This window comes from Rhinopithecus bieti, unplaced genomic scaffold (assembly GCF_001698545.2).
Source record: "Rhinopithecus bieti isolate Rb0 unplaced genomic scaffold, ASM169854v2 scaffold_26532, whole genome shotgun sequence".
Classification (NCBI taxonomy): domain Eukaryota; kingdom Metazoa; phylum Chordata; class Mammalia; order Primates; family Cercopithecidae; genus Rhinopithecus; species Rhinopithecus bieti.
The window spans coordinates 2,770,854-2,777,961 of record NW_016812934.1 but is presented as its reverse complement, the minus strand read 5'-3'; the positions used below and the strand labels follow the sequence as shown (position 1 = coordinate 2,777,961).

Genomic DNA, 7,108 nt, shown 5'->3' with positions numbered 1-7,108 from the left:
TGAAATCCCCACTACACCACACACAAAAGTAAATTCTAGCTATCTTAAGGACTAACTATGAAAAATAAAAATTTTAGCCGGGCGCGGTGGCTCAAGCCTGTAATCCCAGCACTTTGGGAGGCCGAGACGGGCGGATCACGAGGTCAGGAGATCGAGACCATCCTGGCTAACACGGTGAAACCCCATCTCTACTAAAAAAAATACAAAAATCTAGCCGGGCGAGGTGGCGGGCGCCTGTAATCCCAGCTACTGCGGAGGCTGAGGCAGGAGAATGGCGTTAACCCAGGAGGCGGAGCTTGCAGTGAGCCAAGATCCGGCCACTGCACTCCAGCCTGGGCGACAGAGCGAGACTCCGTCTCAAAAAAAAAAAAAAAAAAAAAAAAAAAAAAAAAAAAAAAAAAAAAGAAAGTACTTGAAATAGTCAAAGGGAAAGATTTCATTTTTCTCAATTTAACCTGCTCACAGAAGGGCAATAAGAGCCTCATTATCTCATTTGGACAGGACCTGTGGAGTCACAGCCTGCATGGTCCAGTCTCAGGATGGCTCATATTGGAAGAAGCACTGCTCAAACAGGTGTTTCAGTTTTACTCAGAGCTCTAAAAATTTGAAAGGCTGTAAGTCATAATTCACAGTTTAAATCCTCTGCCTTGGCCGGGTGTGGTGGCTCACGCTTGTAATCCCAGCACTTTGGGAGGCCGAGGTAGGCAGATCACCTGAGGATGGGGGTTCAAGACCAGCCTCGCCAACATGGTGAAACCCCGTTTGTACTAAAAATACAAAAATTAGCCAGGCATGCTGGCGCACACCTGTAATTCCAGCTACTTGGGAGGCTGAGGCAGGAAAATTGCTTGAACCCAGAAGGTGGAAGTTGCAGTAAGCCGAGATGGTGCCATTGCATTCCAGCCCGGATGACAGAGTGAGACTTTTCTCAAAAAAAAAAAAAAAGGAAATCCTCTGCTGGAAACACTTTTGCAGCACCTTGTAAATGCCAGGGCCTTGCCCTCTCCCACCCTCTCACTTCTGCTTCTCCTTCGGCTATGCCCTCTCTAGTGCGTCTGATCTGATATGCACACCCCTTCCCTCCCTTCTCTTCCACGTTTCTGCAGTTGGCAGTATAGGTAATGGAGGAAGAGCACAACACCCTGGTGATTTTAGTCCAGATGTATTTCAGTCACATTAAATTTATGAGGTTTCAGATTTTATCTTACTGTTTGCTTGTGGTGTGTGTGTTTAAAAATTAGGGTTTGTAAAATAATTCTTGTGAAAGTGTGCTATTTTCCTAGCAAGTTATCTTCTTTCTACGGACAGTGGCTGTATTTTCCTCGCCAGTGCCCCCTCGTTCTGTTCCTCCTCCGCATGTGAGTTTGATCATTGCGCGTTATGGTTTTCTCTAGCACGTTTATTGGTAATACATCCTTTTTTGAGAAAGAGACCAGCCGCTCACCTCCCATGTCCCGCTCCCCAGCCTGGTCTACTGGCAGCAACACATAGACCCTCATGAAGGCACGGGGACAGCTGCTTCCTGACTTTGTTGTGGATGCTGCAGGGCTTGTTCTGAGGTCACTGAATTTGTGGTTTTCTGTTTGTTTCTTTTGAGACGGAATCTCGGAATCTCGCGCAGTCACCCAGGCGGGAGTGCAGTGGTGTGATCTTGGCTCACTGCAATCTCCGCCTCCCAGGTTCAAGCAATTCTCGAGACTCAGCTTCCCAAGTAGCTAGGATTACAGGCACGCGCGACCACACCCGACTAATTTTTGTATTCTTTTTCTTTTTTTGAGACGGAGTCCTGCTCTGTCGCCTAGGCTGGAGTGTAGTGGTATTGTCTCGGCTCACTGCAACCTCCACTCCCCGGGTTCCAGTGATTCTCCTGCCTCAGGCTTCTGGGTAGCTGTGATTACAGGTGTGCATGACCACGCCCAGATAATTTTTGTATTTTTAGTAGAGATGGGGTTTCACCATGTTGGCCAGGCTGGTCTCAAACTCCTAATCTCAGGTGATCCACCGGCCTCGGCCTCCCAAAGTGCTGGAATTTCAGGTGTGAGCCACCGCACCTGGCTGAGGTCACTGACTTCGAACATGGGGCGTCCTTTCTTTATATTTTGGTTTCTGTCTGGCACGGAGTAGGAACACAGTAAAGATGATCTGGCTCTGCATTTGTAGCCCCGAGGCAAAATTGCCATCCTTTTCTTTGTTGTATCAACAGCTCTCTTACAATGGCCAGGAAAGTAAGGAAGATGAAAGCTGCTTACTGTCACACAAGTTGGGTACAAAATTCCTATTTGGTCACTTTGGGAGAGAGTTCAAACCAAGTTCTCTTGAGTCTGCTAACTTTGTTTTAAACCCAGTCTATTCTCCATTCAGGGTCACATTTGCCTCTGTCCCAAAGAGGAAGTCTGCCACCCTCTTGGCTCAACTGTTTCTTTAGGTACTGGAGAAGTTTACCTTCTACAGAAAGCAATGGTTTCTTTCCTTTCATGGCAAATTGAGCTCACTCTTCATTTAAATACTAAGACATCGAGCCCATGAGAAGAGGTGGCCAATGCTAGGTCTCTGCCAGATTCTGCCTCCTGCATTTTAAAAATTTGGTTATTGTTAAAACCCAGAAGGACACGAAGAGCGCTTCCCACCGTCTATCCACAGAAGACACTGCACTGCTTCATTAGCATCGTGGCCATCAAACACAAACATACCCAACCACTCCGATGATATCACAAAGTCCCAGGGAGGACGGGACAATGGAGAGCAATTCAGCACAGCATGCCATTTTTAAATACTGTGCTCTCAAAAATAAATATAGCCACTAAAGGGAAAACAGTATTAGGTTTAAATTGTGAGATAAAAATGTCTGTTATGTAAGGTTGTATCGTTCATGCTCAGCCCTTTTCTCTCAGGACTCCTCTCCCAGTTCTTTTTCGCTTCAAAGGGAAGCACTGTTTAAGAAAGAGGAAGGTATGACCTCAGAAGAGAGAAGAAATAGCAACAACAGGGACCTCAGATCCTAGAGGTCTTCACAAGTGGGTGCAGGTGAATTTGTTGCCATTTGAAGGACTCATTTCTTGACAAATATTCTTTTTTTTTTTCATTTTTATTACTCAAAAAAGTTTCATATTTATTTAGCTTTCTAACTCTGTGTTTGTGCCTTCAATACTTTCACAACGATTTTCTGCTCCTTGTTGAGGAAAGCACTCTTGATACTGTCACGAACACATTTAGCACACGTGAACCACCATAGGCCCTGCTGACATGTTTCTTTGTTTGGGACAATCTCATAAGAACTTTAGGTCTTACAGCACGAATCCCTCGAAGTCTGCCTGGGCACACGCCACATGCAGAATTTGGTGCTTTCCCAACCTTCTTGGCATAAAGGTAAACAATTCTATTACCAGGGGTTCAGGACAGCCTAGTTTTGTTAGAAGCTGTATTGTAGGAAAGCCTACGTCGCTATGTCAAACTCTAGACCATTCTGAGTGCCTGCAGACAATGGCCCCCAATAAATTTTCTTCTAAACAATGGCTTCTGCAGAACTTGGACGGCTATAAAAGTCTCAGTTGCTTGTGTTTAGCTAATCATTCAACATTTATTAAGTGTCCACATTGTACAAGGAACAGAGTTTAATTCTAAAATAAGCTTGAAACACGTGACTAAAACTTCAGTTCCTAGACAAATATAACAAAATTGCACAACTTGCTACATATTATCTGATTTACTGATTGGACCATATTTACTTTGAGTAGTGGATGAGGCTTAATAGAAAACAGCTTGATCTTTTCCCTTCCCTATGCCCCAGGTTCCCTGGCAGGGACTGGAAATAGGGGGAAAGGAAGAGGATGCCAATTTAGAGCTGAGTTGTGTACAATGCTTAGGCGTGTACTTTTGCTTATCATCTTACAAGTTTCTGGTCAGTTCCCAAACCCATTCCCTATTCAGCGATTCCAAAGCTACATCACATTCCCAAGCATCTTGAAAGTCTTCCTCTCCCATTGCCCACCTGTTCTCAACAGATGGCTTGTCGCATACTGAGAATATTGAGGCTATCAGCTGAGAACTTCTTTACTTTCCTCCTTCCCAGCCAACAGATTGACCTGCTTTCAACCTCCCTCCTTCTCAGCAGTTTTAAGGCTCATCTCTCTACCAGTCTTACTGATCAGATCACTTTTCAGCTTCTCTGGAGTGGCATCACATCTTAAGATGGAGATTAGATTCTTTAGTCAGCCCATAGGCAAGAGTCACATATAGTCAGAATTACTCAGAAGTTTTCTTAAGTCACCCATAGCAGTAGGTCAAACATAGCTTTGGGAATACAATACTGTAAAGTAATATGCAGGTGTGAGTATATCAAGTAGACAGTATTTATAGGTGTAAGGTATATATACTATATAATGTGTACTATAATATATAACATACAATTCCAAGGAGGGATTATACTGATAAAATAAATCAAGCTAGCTTTTTGTAACACTTGAGCAAATTTATAAATTTTCCTTTTTTTTTTTTTTGAGATGGAGTCTCACTCTGTTACCCAGGCTGGAGTGCAGAGGCACCATCTCAGCTCACTACAACCTCTGCCTCCTGGTGGGTTCAAGCAATTCTCATGCCTCAGGCTCCCGAGTAGCTGGGACTACAGGCACGCACCACCACGCTCAGCTACTTTTTGGATTTTTTGGCAGAGATGGGGTTTCAACATGTTGTCCAGGCTGAGAATATTCTTATTTCCCATTTGGTGTCATCACCTAAGTTTTTGTGGATAACTTTGTCAGTTTCTCTGTAGTCTTTAGTTAGTTCTTCAGTTTATTTTACAAGATTGTAGTAAATACCCACTAGTATGAACAATGCATTTCTCTTATTTGTCTGTGGTTGGGAAACTGCTAAATCATCCATACCTTCTTCAGTAGGTTTCACTAAAAGTCCTCTCTGTCTGCCTGTAGACAACCTCATTGAGGGCAATTGCCCATTGAATTTCCAGCATTATTTACATAGTTCTTTCTCTCTTTCTCTTTAGCTCCCTCCTGCTCCATTAGACGATAAGACTTGGCTATGTCTAAGAGAAATCCAAAATAACAGTGGCTTATATAAGAGATAACTTTAATTTTATTTTATAAAACAAATCCAGAATTAGGTGCAGAGCTGTTTTGGTGGCTCCATGGTCACCAGGGACACGGTCTCCTTCTCCTTTTCTGTCCTGCCATCCTGGTTTGTGGCTTCCATCCTCATGGCTACTGCAGCTCCAGCCACTGTATCCACATTCCAGTCAGCAGGAGGAAGGAAGGTGGTGTTCAGGAAAATTACCCCAAACTTGGAAATAATGCAAAAGGATGATTTCATATCCTGCCAATGTCATACTAAAGCATTGTCCAGTTCCCCTAATGGTCATCTCGCTCTTGGGAAATGAACTACTCTTTTGGTACTATTGATTAGAGTTAGATGTTAACTTAGAAGAACTGATTAGATGCAGATGAAAACCAGCAGAGATGGTTTTCTAACCTTGCAGAACATTCGTCACTTTTACATCTAACTTAGCATTGTTATTTCAGAGTTTTTGGTGTTTTTTGTTTGTTTGTTTATTTCTACTGAACCTGCTTTGTCATCTTACTGACTTCCCTCATCAATGATTAATTATACTTTAGGATGTGCTCAGATAATGTGTGGAAATTATATTTTTAATATTTGTATGTTTTGACAGTAGGAAGGACAAAGGGGCTTTCTTCAAGTCAATAATTTCCCTAAATGTCTACCTAAAATGTCTGCTTGTAACTTATTGGCCAGAACTTAGTCACAAGGCTACGCATAGCTACAAACGAGGCTGGGGAAGTAGTCTTTAGCTAGGTGCATTAAAATAAGGGCTCTTTTCCTAAGAAAGGGAGGCAGAGATCAGATAGCAGGGAATAACTAATAGTCTTTGCACAGGGACATGTATCAATTGATTTTGCCTCTTTTACCTGTATTTCTGCCTTTCCCTCTATGTTTGCTTCTTTCTAGCAGCCTAAAAGCACATCAGAGAATACCAACAGCTTTAACACCTTGGACCTGAATCCTCCTCCAGCTATCAGGACAACATTCTTTTTCCCCAATGGAGGTCCTATAAAGAACAGTCTCACTTGGCTCTGCTCTCTCACCTCCTCCTCCTCCTTCACCCACTTTAAGCAGGTTTCTCTTCCTCTCATCCACTAAACCTTCTCTGCTAGGCCACAGCTGATCTCCTAAACATCACACTCAAATCAACTGCATCTTGCACAAAGCAATGATTTAATAAATGATTACTGAATTGTTCAATATGTTTGCTCTGTTTTCTTATTCTTTCTTAAGACAGTATTACTTTCTTCTCAATTGCAAAATTAATATTTTAGTTTTATTATGGGCCAACTAGGTTCTTTTGACACATCTATGAAAATCTAATTCTTAGACAACACTTTGGTTCTGTACAAAAATACATTCCAACTTTCAAACGATTGGCCTAAGAGTACACTTCTGGAAATTTTTGACCTTTTTGTAGGCCCAGGTCTGTTTATTCATTTCCCCTTCCATTGAATAGGAAAAGAAATTGGCTTTTGTTGCTAATAAAAGCAAATTCTACTTGGGTTGTTTCCAAAGCACAAGAGCCAGTGGTAAGGAATCCCCAAGGGAAAAACACAAATAAGAATCTTTAATAATGTGTTTTCCTCTAATCCCCTTCCTGATCCTTTCTCACCAAATGGATCTAGCTATTTTCAAGTTCAGTTTTTGCTCTAAACCAGAGAACATAGTGTCCTAAATTGATACTTCACCCTCTATAAGCCTCCCCCTCTTGGCCTGCTTTATTTATCAGGCAGGGCACCTCCAGGGATTTGGGGTTGGGCTTGAGGAAGCCCAGGTGGTTGGCAATTGCCAGCAGGATGTAGTTATACTGCCCCAGTGTGGCAGTTTTCATCCTATTTCAAATGCAGCTTTATTTTTTCTCTCATGCTTCTTTGAGTGAGTATATCATAGGACATTAAGGGATGGTGGTGGCTTTAGGGAGACCCACAATGCTTCTATCAGTTCTTCCTCCCAGGTTTTGGGGGCTATAAGTGAAGGGAAGAATGGCTTTGAATTTTAATAGACTACTCTCATCTGCCATATCTAAAGAATGCTT

General features: G+C 42.6%; 1 pseudogene; it reads right to left on the bottom strand.

The window, feature by feature from the left end:
* Window positions 1–3,109: 3,109 nt before the first annotated feature.
* On the bottom strand, window positions 3,110–3,462 carry LOC108512178 (60S ribosomal protein L34 pseudogene; annotated as a pseudogene).
* Window positions 3,463–7,108: the final 3,646 nt, after the last annotated feature.